Raw genomic sequence first — 15,732 nt, 5'->3', positions numbered from 1 at the left:
AGGGTCAGGGAGGGGCGGCCATCTGCTTTAATAAGTGTGGGAAGGAAGACAAGATAAGACACACTGTGGAAGAGACCAAGAGATTAATGATAACTAATGATTAATTACAGAGTAAATGTATAAACACAAAGTGAGTGAAAAAGAAACAGTGCATCATGGGAAACCTCCAGCAACCTAACTTCTGCGGTGTAACTAAGAGAGGATTCAGGGTCACCTGATCCAGCTCTAACATATGTTTTATCAAAACAGACATTTTCAGACTGATCTTGAAAGTAGTTAACGTGGTGCTTTGGGTGTCTGCTTCTCAAATCCAAACTGGAAGCTGGTTCCACAGAAGACAGGCCTGAAAGCTGAAGGCTCGGCCCTTTTACTTTTAGATGGCAAAAACAAGCAGTCTACTAACTTTATGTAGATTTTTTAGAGAAAAGTTTAAAAAAAATAAACCAAATGAGCCTGGTAAGGGCTGTAAAAGTGATCATGAGTTGGATTTTGGTATGAAAGATGTAAAAATATCTGCTATAATACAGTTTTTATTTATCTATTTATTTGCAACATTACTGCACATTAAATACACTTCATGCACAAGGACAGTAACATACTGAATTAAGTTCATATTTCAATAACTATGGTCAAGAATGTAAATCCAAACTTTCTCACAAAGTCAGCTAATGAATAACATGACATGATGACATTTTTCCTAACTTCTAAGTCTGCTTAGTTTTTAAATATTCTCACATCAAAGCACATTAAAGAAGTTATACATAGTTGTAAATCAAAGGCTTCTGCGACACCTATCCCTGAATTATTCCTGTTGTTTCATGAAGCTCTGTGCAGATATTTAAGTTGTCCTCTCTGCCCATCATCCAGATTGAGTGATATTTTATTGCCACATTTTAGACTCTAAAATACAGTCGATGTGTGTTGAAATATGACTAATTGTGGAGTTGTGTACGACCCAAAGGTGCCAATTATCTCAGCCCAATTCACGCCCTCTCGCTCCACAGTTTCCCTTCGAGCCTACTTTTTTTTTTAAACTTTTTTTAGGGTACTATGTTGCCAGTCACTTGATTTTAGGCCTCACCTGCAAGCTTCATTTGACACATACTGAATACCACCTACATAGCTTTGATGAAATCACATAAATAATACAGAGCAACTCACAGCATCACTCACCAAAGAAATTATTCATGCTGCATGTTTTTTAGGTTTGTTTGTGCTGTTTATAAGAAACGTCAGGCTACCAGTGTATACCTGAACTTAATCAATGTCCATTCAGCAATTTACTGACAAGTAATTGGCGAGTGCTTTTTGGATTCATCTAATCTTTCGTGTGCACTCCAAAGGAGCTGATTATCTCAAACAGTTGAACAGATGTAAGTGTTGCTGCTGGGATGAGAGAAAGCAGGTAAATGACTTGGGGATGTGTCTCATTTGAATGGATGTAATTGCCCCTCTACATTCTCCATGTAGCGTGACAGAGTGTATTGACATTAACCGGCAGGAATGCTCAGATCATGAAAGGATTGTGCACTGCACTCTCCTGCGTTGCCTCTGATTGAACCACTGCAAGCAATAAATAAAAGGAGTGACTGTCTGACACGTTGAGACAGTGTGCAATACTTTTTCTATTATTATTGTTATTCTCTCAGTCGCTTCCTTTCTTATAACAACTGAATGCAAACGTTTTGGTTAAATCCCTTATTTTGCCCATACATGACTGACGACATAGTTGAACCTTAACCAAATCTACTAAACTTATCATTCAGTACACTATTAGATGTTTCCATGACTTCAGTGCTAATTAAAGTAACTGATATCTAAAAGCCTTTATACATTTTCTGTGCCTGGAGGCTGGGCGTTACATCGTGTTTAAGTCTCACAGTACTTGAATGGGCCTTTTTGTTGATGTGAAAGTAAATACTGTGTCTTTCTAAAACACCTCGAACGCAATTAAATGAGTAAATGTTTAACTAATCTTAGACTGCACTTGCACAATATTGTTTCCTTTAGTTGTTCCAGCCTTTCCTGCAATATTGATTCTTCTTTTCTTCTTCTTTAGATTTTTCTTCAGGTTCTCATCTTTTCCTCTGATTCTTCTTTTTCAGCTGCTTCTTCTGATTCTGCTTCTTCATTTCTCCTTTTCCAGATTCTTTTGCTTTTGCTTTGCACTTCTTGTTTCTCTGCATCTCCTTTTTTTTTATTCTTCTTTCTTCTTCATCTTCAGCAGATTTTATCTTCAGTCTTTTTTGGATGTTTTGAAGATTATTCATCTTCTTCCATCTCAGCCTTCCTTCTCTAAATTTGGTTTCAAACTCCTCAACCCAAGCTCCTATATACGTACTCATTTCTAACCCTGTCCTTTCTGGTCAATCTGAACAAAACTTTTAGCACCTAGTTCTACCACTTCCCGGACAGCCTTCAATCTTTTTGTCAGCTCGACTGTCTCCAAACCATACGTCATAGCAAGTCTCACTATCAATCTTGCAAACCTTCCCTTTGACTTTCACTGTCTTTCTTTCCTTGGTAGAAAATCTGTACCAGTTTTCAGTGAAATTAGCACAATTTCTGTTTTCTACCTGTTTCTTCACATCAAGGAGTGACTTATCCAGTCAGTTTGTGTTTAAATCCATTTGAGTCAATGTTGATTCTATCACCTGGGGTGCAAATGGTGCCAAATCTTGGAATACTACACACAGTGGCTTTAATTTTCATTATTTTCATTATCTATGATTTTGTAAATCAGTGCAACCGTATCTAAGACAATGTCAAAAAAGGTTATGAGCTGAAAATTTAGCACTTCCCGCAGCTTTATCTCCAAATCTCCAAATCATGGATCACAGCTGCTCTGGTGGTCTCACAACTCCTGATCTTTTAGCAAAGGGAAAGTTCAGGAGAAACTAAAAGGTAATTTGATCCAGCTCAAGGTTTCGAAGCTAGTTTTATCACCACATATCAGATCAAAGACGATGTGAGAAAAAAGTATACAGGAATGTTGATTAGAATTGATAAAAGATTTATTTTGTGAGGCAGCACAGAGCAGAGTGAAATCACGTCTGTGGTAGCAGGGTTATTGCGCCCTCGGGGTGTTTTTACTGTGTCATTAGCCTGTTTTGACTTGTTAATAATGGAAATAGAAATGGGTGCAGATTGATCAGAAAACTTTGCCTTGTTTATTACTATAAGGGCTTCAAGAGGCTCCAAAAGAGCTCTTTAAGTTGCATGTTTGTTCTGTGAGATACTCATAAAGGAGACAGATTTACAGATGCAGTATGTCATCCTCAGTTTTGTGTCATCCTTTTCTTACTCACTACTTTCCCAAGTCAATACACCGTGGAAAATTCCTCCCAGCTTGCACCCATCCAGGGGTTAAGGTAAGGGCATTTGTGTGTGGATGTGTGTTTGGGAAGCCTTGAAGCAGGAAGTGAATGATCCACCACACAGTTTCATGGAAAACACTAATACATAACTGGATTGCATGGAATTATTTTTTTTAAATGCTACCTGGCTTTTTTCTTTCCTTACTGCCCCATTTATCCATTCTTCACCATGCAGTTCCAGGTTGTCGGGCAGTTTCATAAGAATCTGAAGAAGGTCAGTGTGTGACCAGACAACAAGGCAGCTCAGACTTGTTTTTTGAGCACACACATCAAGACAGTTAAAACATCATGGCTGTCCCATTCTTCTGACTCCCACATTCACAAGAACGCCAAGCTCCTTGCTTGACCACTGGACTAGAGGAGACAAGCTAGATTTACTGAAGACAGTTACATCCCTTCCAATAATGCTATGCAGTCAAAGGTCAGGCGTGAGAGTCAGCCTTAAATTCTGGTCCTGCATTTTTGTGTTAGACACTGAACTGTGGGAGAGTAAACAAAGAGCTGTGTCAGTCAGTGTAAATCTGGGCAACAAAAAAACCAAAAACAGCCATGGTTGGAGGGAAATCTGTAAATCTGTTTTTTTATTTAGTTTTCTTGTCTGACGACTTAGGTGTGTTTAAATACAGCACGATGTAATGTATTGCATAAAAACCTAAATAAATATCTACCAATGTTTTCCTTTTTTGTAATGCAAGATGAAAATGACTGCTTTTACATGTGTGTTATGATTTACAGATCATGGTGGCTCTTTAAAGGCATGAAATCTACGCATGCAAAACTATACAACAACATTTTACTACTTTATGATTCACACATCTTTATTCCCACGCCTGTGTGGAGAAGCTGGCATCACCAGTATGGGAGAAACAATGATTTTTTTTTTTCATTATTGAAAAACTCCTCTGCTATTTTCTCTCGAGCCATCCAGCGCTCTGATTAGATCTTCTGGCATGCAGGCTCATGGCCCGGGGGAGTTAAAGGAATAACTTGATCCAAAACCTCACAGGTTAGCTTCTTTTACAAGCTACGACCTCACACATTCAGCCAGAGGCCTCTGAGACACCTGCACTACATCCTGATAAAACAAGTCTTAAATGTAACTTTTCCATGAAGTGTTGTCTTCAGAAACTGAAAAAATAAAGAGTTGTTATTATTATTAATTTGCAGTTGCTGCATTACCAAAATGATTTCGAACTTGCGACTTGAGCAACAAAAGCAGACGTTATTGGCATGTTACTCCGTTTTTATTGGCTGGTAAAATAAAAATTGCAAATTATATAGAATGTGTAAAAAGATGGGATTATAGTACTAGAGGTCAGAAGACATACTTTTAACCAGCTGCTCTCCATTGGAGCTGCTTTCTCATGTGTCGCTGGGTCATTCATCATAATTTCACTTGTCAACGCCACTCCATGCAATTTATCTCTTTTAGGTCACTCCAGACTTTAACTATCAAAGGCAGCTTTAGCTTGAGTAAATATTGGAAGATCTAATTTCCAAAAAGCTGTGCACATAGAGGCTATCTCAACTCAAGTATCGATTTCCTTCATACCAGCATCGTTTGGTTTGCAGTCTTGGCTTTCTGGGCTCCCACATGCAGGCATAACCTCACTGTTTAGCACAGAGTTCTTCTGTCTTGATACATGTTGTCAGAGATTGCATGGATTGCTTGTCTGTGTTTTTTTTTTTTTGTTTTTTTGTTTTTTTTGGTCAGTGTTATGTAAGAATGTGAACTTTATACAGACTTTGGACCTTTGCATAGTTGCAAAGGTCATATGTGCAGAGCGTCTACAAAATAAATACAGAGAATACAAAGAAATATTGCAGTCAGCATTTCATATGCATTACTGACAGAAGAGCAGTTGTTTTGAATTTCCAGACTTTCTGTACTTTAATTAAAAGCTGGATGCAAAAAAAAAAAAAAAAGACATTGGAGTCATAAAAAACAGCTTTCATGTATTCTCACATTTACAATTTACAGTCCTCAAAAAATAGACATTTTACTGCCTGGTTGTTCTTCTTGGGAGGAGCACTTAAATTAATAGTTTCTCCCGGCAATTACAGCCCCAGACAAACACAAATGAAAGGCATGAATTCGAAAGTGCCAAGCAAAATAAACTGGTGTGATAATGTAATCATATTCATTGTTATTGAATAATTGGAAAAAAAAAAAACCCAGATCCATTTATCAGCTGAAGTGGAACTGATTGGACAGGATTTTGTATTTTTGTTCATGTCCCACACACAGTTTGTCAGTAAGTAGTAAGACCAGTTGACATTTGGAAACGCTGATCCCAGCAAATGAAAGAGTCTGACAGTTCTCTAAGGGAGAGAACTGGTGGGGGTACCAGTTTGTTTACAGCGCGATAATCTGGAGCAGGCATCTTGATTGTGTGCTGGCAGAACATCAGCGGCCGTGCCGTGACTGCGGGAGCACGCAGCGATTACACTGGCCTCTTATCTGTATGAATAGCAGGCCTGTTACAGCAGAAAGCAAGCTTAATGAGAGATGAACATATGGAGTACGGTGACAAAAAAGGCCACCAGCCGGAAGTATCTTAAACTCCTGCATCAATAATCTGAGCCTGTGGCTATGGAAGTGGGTTAGGGCTTGGTTTAATTCTAATCACTATTAAAAAGATGATTTTCTACTTGTGTAAAGATATTGTTCCAAAATATAGTCTGGTTCTTGATAGGCCTGTATCACAGAAAACGATGCCATATTCCACACTTCGCAAAACTTCGCAAAAACAAAAGTTTGCTTTGTGTTTGCCCTCAACTGCTTAATTTCCTTGGTTACATGGGGACAGATACAGAACAGTATCTATTATGAATCTATAATAAACAATACGATTGAGTATGGATACTCCATTTAGCCTAATTTTGAACTTTTCGAGAATTTAACTTCAGAGCTGTATGTGAGAACACACATTTCATGTTTGCGATTGGACATTAAATGCACTTTCATGTACCCACATGAGGACAGAGCAGGAAATTCACACAACTCAGTATGTCCCCCATGTGTCCACCCTCCCATGCACTAGTATTTCCAGTAGTGAGGACCCATCTGTCTCCTGTTTGTTGCAATACATGTGAGAAGTGTGTGCAGCTTTTGGACTGTGTACCAACTTTGTTTTAATGACAATGCCTAAAGACTCTAGTCTTTTGGAAGCTGGTATCTTTCAAAAGCAGTATTATTGATATACTGAGACTGCACCAAAACAGTAAAGCTGGAAACAACAATGCTGAAAGGCACCACAACACAGGACTGCCTGAGCTGAGCAAAGCACTGCCTCACTGATCAAATGCTCAAGTTTCTGTTGACTTCAGCTTTCAGTCAGTTTATGTTAGTTCTAAACCCACATTTGTTTCATGTTTCTCACACAGCCTTTATGCTCTCATTCACATAATACTCAGTGTGACTTGCAGCCCACGATGTAGCTCAGTTCCTTTCCTTGATTAGCAATGCTGGCTTAACTATCCTTTCTTTCAAAACTTTTAATAACCTTGGAAACACTGACAGGAGCTTCAGTAAAGAGAGCTTTAACCCTCTGACTGTTGATGAAAATATAAAGTTACTGCATGCTGGAGAATCTATGGCACTAAGTGACAGTGATTGATGCTTGTGTTTGATGTGCGTGTGGCGTGATAATTGCGTTGCATGTCACGATTAGCAAGTTGGATTTTACTGAGTGGGGTCATTCAGAGTAGATTTATATGCCAATTTTACTTTCTAGAAGAGATCCATCCAGCAAAATGGGTGATGCATTGCCTCAATTTTTAGAGTATCAGGCATCAGAGTCAAATATTACAGGACTGAGTTTCTTCAGTGCTTTGCTGGTAGTATCTGTTGATACAATTCTAAGCCACATTTAGCAGTTCAGATACAGCCAAATGAAGACGAAGGTAGTGGTGTGCAGTCAAACTGATTTTCAATATGGTATTAATCTGATACCCAGAAACACATACCGAACGCAGATTATGTAATGAAGATCAATGTGTTTCAGCAATGAATCATCATCATCTTGCAAATTCTGAACACATTTTAATGACAGCTTAATCAATGTGATTTGCACTTTTTATGATAATGAGTTATAAATAGATTCAGGCATTTCCATTGTCCATGTTTCAGGTATACTATATATTCTCATTAACAAAAAAAAGGGAGGAAAATAGAAGGTGCATCAAAAGATCTAAGGTGATATTATGTTCATGTTGATACAGTTGCATTTTTTGCTATATAGACTGCAAACCATTGCCACACTTTTACCTAGTGTGGCAACATTTGCATAAAATTATGTTTAATTGCTCAGGAAACTGGGTTTACTGATTCATGCCACTGCAAGCTTATTAAATACACCCCATTGTGAAGTTTTGCTTCCACACTGAAGGCCATACGTTTAATGATTTAAATATTGAAGAGATCTTTGTTGCATCCTGAACAGATGTTCTCTGACTCATGTGAGCTGATGTGGGCTTTGACCAAATATCATCCACCATGAGGTTTCCCACCAACAACATACACAGCTCTAAATTTTACAACTTTGCCTATAAGTTTCCTTAAAGTTAACTTTCAGCATGGCATCTGATGTCTAACATTTGCTTATGTCAACCCTTTATTACTATATGATGATTACAGAAGGAGAAACAAATCTGAACAAGGTTTGGATCCATGGTTTAGCAAACCCACTGTTGCCGTAAGGTTAATTCCGTATAAAGTTGGTTGCTTTTCTGTTTGTAATCGTTCACCAGATGTGTACACAGATGTTAGAACGAAACACATTTCCTCCCCGGTTAACTAGGAGTGCATACAGTAGAGGCTCAAAGTATTTGTATTTGAATTTTCTGGAAACACAAAGAGCGGTAGCTCCACCTTTGCTGTTAGATCATAACAGCTTTAACCTGCCACAATGGGGAACGATAAATGATACGTTCCTACGCCTGTGTTTAAAGTGGGATTGTCTTTCATCTCCTGCTGGGACTCTGCCAGGAAAGATTCTCACTGTGAGGTTTAATGCTCCGAGCTATAAGCCCAAACATGTTTATTTATTTTTACAATTCAAAAGACCCTTCTCCCCCTCACCCCTGCTGTATCGCTCTCCTACCCCACCCGCCACCCCCTCTGTCATTAACTTTATGGGAATTTCCATGGAATTCTTTCTGAATATACAGTGAGTGATTGTGTGGGGATGAGGAACCGCATGCAAGGGTGTAATATCCTTCTCAGTAAGGCATGGGTTATGGGCCCCTGCTGATGATGACACGGGAACATCTGGATACCGGTGTGAGTGTGTAATGCTAAATAATGCAGCAGAATTAAACACCATCCAAACATTTATGTACTCAAGATTATGTAACATTAAATGTAATCACATAATGAAATCAACTAATGTCTGTGCAAATTAACTTACTAACAAACTCTCTCTTCTTCAAGTGTTTTTAAGTAGCATGTCGCTGAACCTTTACATACGGTTTATGCTTCATGCTTCGGCCAAGAAGGCTGACATTGATAAATGGAAGATTAATCCTTAACTAATGTTTCAGACAGCAGTGAGAGTGGATGTTTTCAGGTTTTATAACACTCTTTTTTTGGAAGACATGAAAACATAACAGGGACAAAGATTTAAATACAGTTTGGTGAAAGTGAAAATGGCACGAACATTGTGGAGCTGTTGGAATTTATTATATGACCACATATAATTATTACACCCATTAAACACTGTCTTCACTGTGATTTAAATCGTTGCTTAAAATCCTTATAACTACATTTATAATTATTGATAGTACTTGCTTATTGCAAACTGGTTTGTGCATATAAAACAATGTGTGTGGGACTTTCATGTGTGTTTCCCACACTCACTGAAATGGCAGGTCAGGTGCCTTTGTAATCTTATGGCCCTCCAGCCCCTCTTATGATCTTTTTTAATCTCAGTCAGTTTAATCTCAGAATAAATGGAGTCTAATTTTGTTTATTTTCATACAAACTGCAGGTTTTTGCGTCTGCGTCAAAGCACCCTCTGACCTCTTTATGACCTCATTTCTTTATATACAGGGTACCGGTATATGATCACTCTTGTGTGTTTTACTATTTCACTGTTTCGAGATTCCCCCATTATCCTTCAAACACCAGCATGTGTCTGCATGAAACCGGGAAAAATCTGGTAGGAACACATATAGTTCTACCAGCATCAAGAAATAAACACATAAAAAATACGCACATACATGGCATACACAAGTTTCACGACTCCCTAAAATGACTACCAGTATGCATTAGTTGATACTGGTGTTTGATCTAATATGACGCGGTAAAACATCCGAAATAGTATATTAGTAAAGCAGAAGTAATTATCATTGGAAATGGAAAATTAAAACACAAGCACCACAAATTTCTCCTACAATACTTGAGCGTATGACTGGCAACAACGGCAGACTTAGTGCCACAAAGGCTCAAAAACAAAAGATAAACTTTTTTTTTTCCAAGCTGGAAACAAAAATCCAAACAAGGAGAGTAAACTGAAACCAGAAACACAAAGACTCAGAAGTGGAGACAGATTCGAAGACTGCAGCGGACAGACTGGCAAACAGGACTGTACGTACACGGCACACTGACTGGGGAACAGGACACAGGTGAGGGCAGCACGCAGGAGGAAACAATTAAAAGCAGGTGGTAACAATCAGGGGAAGGCAAAAAAAAGCAAATAAAAGCCCAAGAGACACAAAGAAAAGTAATTACCAAAATAAAGATACACATAGACGCACAAACACATAAACGAGACAGAGGGAATACAGACACACACCGTTTCTCATTTCCCAAATTACACATCCTGTCCTCAGCACCTCTGGTTTCTAAGTTATGAGTGGACAAAACAAGGAAGCAATACAAAAACAGAGTCCAGGCTTCCTCGCTTTGAGTCGACTGCATCATAAATTACTTTTCTGTGATGTACATAACAAAGTCATTACAAAGCAATGTGAGATTTTGAATCCATATATATCATTTCCTATATGTTGTCAATTCAATCGATGACAGTAGGAATTATAGTCACAGCTCTATGTAGCATCATTATCACTTTTTAAGATTAATCTATTGGTCTTGAAGGAGAGGTCAGAGGTCAAATGTCACATTGTATTTAATATGGTATTTTCTATATGTTGCCGATACACATCACACTAACAATCATGGTTTCAAAGTTATAAGTATTTTTAATCAGTTTTAACCAGTAGATTATTAAGTTGAGCTTGCCAAAAACATAACCTACTTGGTGAAAAATGACGAAATTAATATCATCTAGGAAATTCTACTATTTTCTGCTATTTCTGAATACTTGATGTGATGACAGACTATAATCGAATACGTGTATATTTGAATAAATGGATAAATAATCAAACTTGCAATGTGTTACCCACGTCAAAACAGAGAATGCAATAGATCTGATCATCATACAACATAAAAAGGACATGTTGTTGTCCTCCTCTCGCACAGGATATATTTAAGCTTTGTGCTGCTCCTTTTTATACAATGAATTTTTAAAACCTCTAAAGAATACACCTGCGCATCCTCGATTATAGCTCCTCTGGCAAGCCTCCTCTCTCTTCTCTCAATATGAGGAATGGAAGACATGCGTAGCCAGAGAAATTGGGACAGCCTAGGGAAACACCAGGGAAAATGTATCCAAACATCAACCAAAAACTAAACAATGGCACATAAACTGAAAGTCATTCAACTATAAATGAGATCAAGAACTCAAAATAAGAAGAATCCAAAAAGCATAACCAAACCTTGAGACCACAACATGTGATGCAGATTCTTTGTAACTGAATACATCTATTTATGAATTTGTTGCCAGCTACCATCACTATTATTAGCATAGTTTCTCTTCTTCTTTCCCCTTTCTTCTTTTCTTTTTTACACAGAGCTCATTAAATTTCCCTTGTGTATAAAATGTGTTATATATAAAGCTCCGCTCTGCTTGCCTTTAGTTACATGTCTCCCCACCATTATCCAGCTCTTCTCTTCTCTCTGTTCCTCCATGCATGCCTGTGCTCCAAAAAGGGTTACTGTGGCCCCAGAGCCCCACATGTGTAAGGAGATATCTTCAGCCAGCCTACAGCACTGAGCTCGCCGAGCGACTGGTTGCTCCTCCAACACACAAAGCAGTGAGCGAGGGAGAGGGAAAAGAGAGAAGAAGGGAAGCAAAAATATGAAAATATCATCAGAGGACTGGGAAGCAGCTTCAGCTCCTGCAATCCTTGTGCAAATACAACACACTCTCATGAACACAAACACACATGCATACGCACAAACACTTCTGGCATCTGTCTCGGGGAGAGATCAAGTAGAGATCAACCACAGAGCTTGGCTCTCCCCCACCGGCTGTCCTCATTCTGCTACACTACAGAGGGGAAACATCACCAGCTTGTTGGTCTGGGAGGCTTTCTGATTACCTCTGAATCCTTTGGTTGAGCAAGCCATAAATATTGTGCTATTAGGAGCATAACTGCAAACCTGCATGGCAATCAACCAACAATTATAAAAAAGTGTCCACCAGGAGTGTTTTTAACCTTTACTGTGAGTAATAAACTTCTATTCTAAGCCAATACATTTATTAAAATGACAAATCTAATCAGTTGCAGAAGGATCGGCCCTCTTGTTATGCTCAGTTCAGTGGCAAAAATTGCTGTTTTGGTTAAAGGTGCAGTCTGGGTGGCACAAATCCCTCATCAAATGCCACCATTTCAAACCAACTTTGTGCAAGTCCATGCACGTGCAAACACATAAATGCACACACGCACGACTGGAGTGCAGTATTAGCACCTTGGGTCAAAGCTGAATACCTTACAAATAAGCACAACTGGAGCTCATCAAAGAGTGGAAAGGCGGAAGAGCCAGTGTTGGTGGTTATTTATGATTCTACATTTTACGGCTCAGCGCAGCTTACTAAATCAGAGGTTTCCTTATTCCTTATTATTCCTTATTGTACATATTTTGATTAATTTGTGATCTGTTTTTCACTTATTGAGGCGAGATATCAAGATTGCGTGAAACTCCACGGCTCTGTTGCTGGAAAGAAAAAAGCACACACATGCACGTTACATGCACATGCTTTTTCCTACATGCACGTTACGAGGTGTGCATGTAGACTTGCACAAACGAACATCAAGACATGTGAGGTAAACATTGTTTAAAGATGTGTAAGTGTAATGCACACATACAAGTCCAATCACATTTTTTCAAGTGCTTTTCACTTTCGTTTATCTCTTCCCTTTACAGTAAATTAACCAAACAAAAGTAGCTCTCCTCTCAGTCGTTGCATGACAGCAACAGTGCTCATGTAATTAACCGTAAACTGCTCGTTGTGACAGTGAATTATCACGGGGCAACGAAATTGCTGGTTAATCATAAACACTCTCTGTACACAGTCGTGTTTATCTGCCTCTGCTCTAGCTTTAACCTCAAAGCTTTATTGTACTTTGGACAACTGCGTGTGCGTATGTGTGTGCAAATATGACGTGCAAGCACATGATTTTTAAACAGAACCCCAGAATTACTTTTCCTCTTAATTATTAAGTAAGAAGGGTGGAGGAAGCTTTACATGTTTGCTGACAGTGTAGTCGGGCAATCCCTACATCCCATTGCTTTCCATTAGCTTAAGCTAGCATGTGTTTGGACGCTCTAACTAAGATGTAGCAGGAGAATACTCGAGAACTAACCTCCATCACAAAGGGGGGTGTTTGCCTGACCTCCCGTCCTCGACTCTGTGAGGGCCCAGGGCCCAGTTTGGTCTCTCCAGGCAAACCTAACAATGTTTGCTCTGCTTAATGGCTTCTCTGTTTGTTTTCCTCTTCACTGGAGCGACCATCTCTTGGTCACAGCAGCTTTAGTGTGCTGCCACGTTTGGGGTCACCAAACCGGGGCCTAGCCCACCCAGAATGCAGTGCAGCAGCCAATGGAGATATGAAAATTACTGCATGGCTGTCAAACTTAAATCTGCAACACACACACACACACACATAGTGTTAATCTACCATTTCATGTGGAGCTGCGATCTTGCTTCAGATAGGCGACTTTTATCTGTTTGTCAGCTCTCACCTCGGGTTTGTCAAGCTTTCTCTCGAGGGCATCGTAAAATGAAAAAACACATAATAAGAATAAAGGAGTGACTGTCTTTTTTCCCTGCAACTGAAACCTGTGACTCAACTATATGTTGTCATCAAAGGCAGTGATTATCTCCAGATTTATTTTAGATGCTAGAGCCACTGGAGTCATAAATACATAAATACAAACGTCTCAGGGAGATTAGGCGGATGCATAAACACCTGAAAAACAAGAAAGTGAGCTGCAAAAACTATAACCATAGTGCTTATCCTGTGTATTGCGATGGATTCATGCAAGAACTAAAATTTATATTCTACGGAAGTTACATAAAAATTGGAGACTGACAACAAAATATCTGTTTTCCTCATTCTTGGGGATAATTTTCAAAGATGTTTTAGAGCAGGGATGTCAAACTCATTTTGCACTGTGGATCACAGAGCTAGCTGTAAACAGCTTTAACTACAAATGTACTCCCCAGGATACTTTAATAAAAAAAAAAAGAAGTGTAATTTCAATGGCGTGTCTCAGTTTTTCTACATCATAATGAAACACTGTAGTAAATGAAAGAAGTCTGTCAGAGTGACTCTTTGGCCATAAATTGTAAGAAATAAATGTGTAAAATGACAGAAAAAGTTCTGATTGTGCACGAGGTCCAGTGAGTGTAAAACGAAAACATTTCTGTCAGCTGACAGAATATGTCCTTTAGGGCTCCACTCACACCCAGTGTTGAGGAAGTGCGTTGATGTGTTTTGTGGCGCGATGTGTTCAGTTGATGTGAGAAGAAGAATAAAGCAGGAGTGAGAACTAATAGCTCTGTGTCGTCTGTTTACCAGAGGTGGGACCAAGTCATTGTTTTGCAAGTCTCAAGTAAGTCTCAAGTCTTTATCCTCAAGTCTCAAGTAATGTCAGGCAAGTCAGAGTCAAGTCTCAAGTCACTGGTGTAAAAGTCCAAGTAAAGTCACAAGTCTGAAACTTTGAATTTCAAGTCCTTTCGAGTCTTTAAAAAAAAAAAACGAAAAAAATAATGTTGCCGTTATGCTAAATGTAAATATTAGACCATGTAATTTTTAAATCTGTGTTTTTCTCAACACATGACAAAATAGTGAACTTAGAAAATATACACAAATTGTGAAATTGCACCTCTTTAAAATGCAGCTCAATTAAACCTAGCTCCAAGAATAATTTTCACCGACAGTTCTGAGATAAGCTGCATGTTATTCTTGGATGCGGTTGTAGGACCGGCTTTAAAATCGCATGACAAAAATATCATACATAAATAAATGATTTTTTTTTTTTTAAATATCATTTAAAAAAAAAAAACTGCATCACCAACGTAGCCTGGAAAACATTTGCTAGTTAGATGAAGTCAGCTATCTCATTGTAGCATATTTATATGCATATTTATAATTATACGCTTCTTGGAGTGAGTGCATACACTCATGAAGTTTAGTAACTTCCGGTCACTGCAACAAGCCCAGGTACAGTTTACCGACGGATGGGTGCAGGACCTTGAAATGCACCGTGTAGAAAGTAAAGACCATCGTACGTATCATAAGTTTACCAGTCTCACAAATTGTCGTCATAAATACACATTCGTTAACCGTTTATTAATAGGACCTTTGAGCTCAATGGTAATTAATTAGCAGTGGAAATAATTTCTGGTAGCATCACAGAAATGTAGCAGTGACAATAATATTGTATGCTGTAATCGCACTGGACAATTAGTGATACAAAACAACTGTTTTATCCTGTGAATAAAAGTATATGTTTTTGTCAATGTACCATAATAACAGAAGCAAAACGCAATATTGTGTCAGGACAATTCACTATTTATGCACAATAAACAAAGGAGCATAGCGCGACAATTTCTGTTCAGCGCCAGACTTGCTTGTAACCTATATCACCAATTATGTTAAGAAAAATGACGCATTAACTACAACAGCAGACTGACCTTTGTGGAAATGCTTGGAGCAGACTAACCTGTGAGCTGGAGGGTTCTGGGACGTTATATTTGGTCTTTGAATGGCTGCAATCCAGGCCATCCGTCGCGTCTTTGTTACTTCGGAAACATGGCTCGAACAATTTCTCTTCAACGACGTAATCCGATAACAACCGATCTCTTTACCCGTCGGCTTCCCGTGGCTGTCATGCGACCGGCTATTGCAGTTAATAATACAACAGCTTCTTGACATTTTTGTGTTTCTTTTTATCGCTGTGTAACTGATTTCAATTGAAAGCCTGCGTGCGCTAGTACCGCTT

The sequence above is a fragment of the Diplotaxodon limnothrissa genome, linkage group LG14 (genome assembly GCF_057381915.1).
Source record: "Diplotaxodon limnothrissa isolate DT_005_m linkage group LG14, D_limnothrissa_male_GT1.1, whole genome shotgun sequence".
Taxonomy (NCBI): domain Eukaryota; kingdom Metazoa; phylum Chordata; class Actinopteri; order Cichliformes; family Cichlidae; genus Diplotaxodon; species Diplotaxodon limnothrissa.
This window is presented reverse-complemented; position numbering follows the sequence as displayed.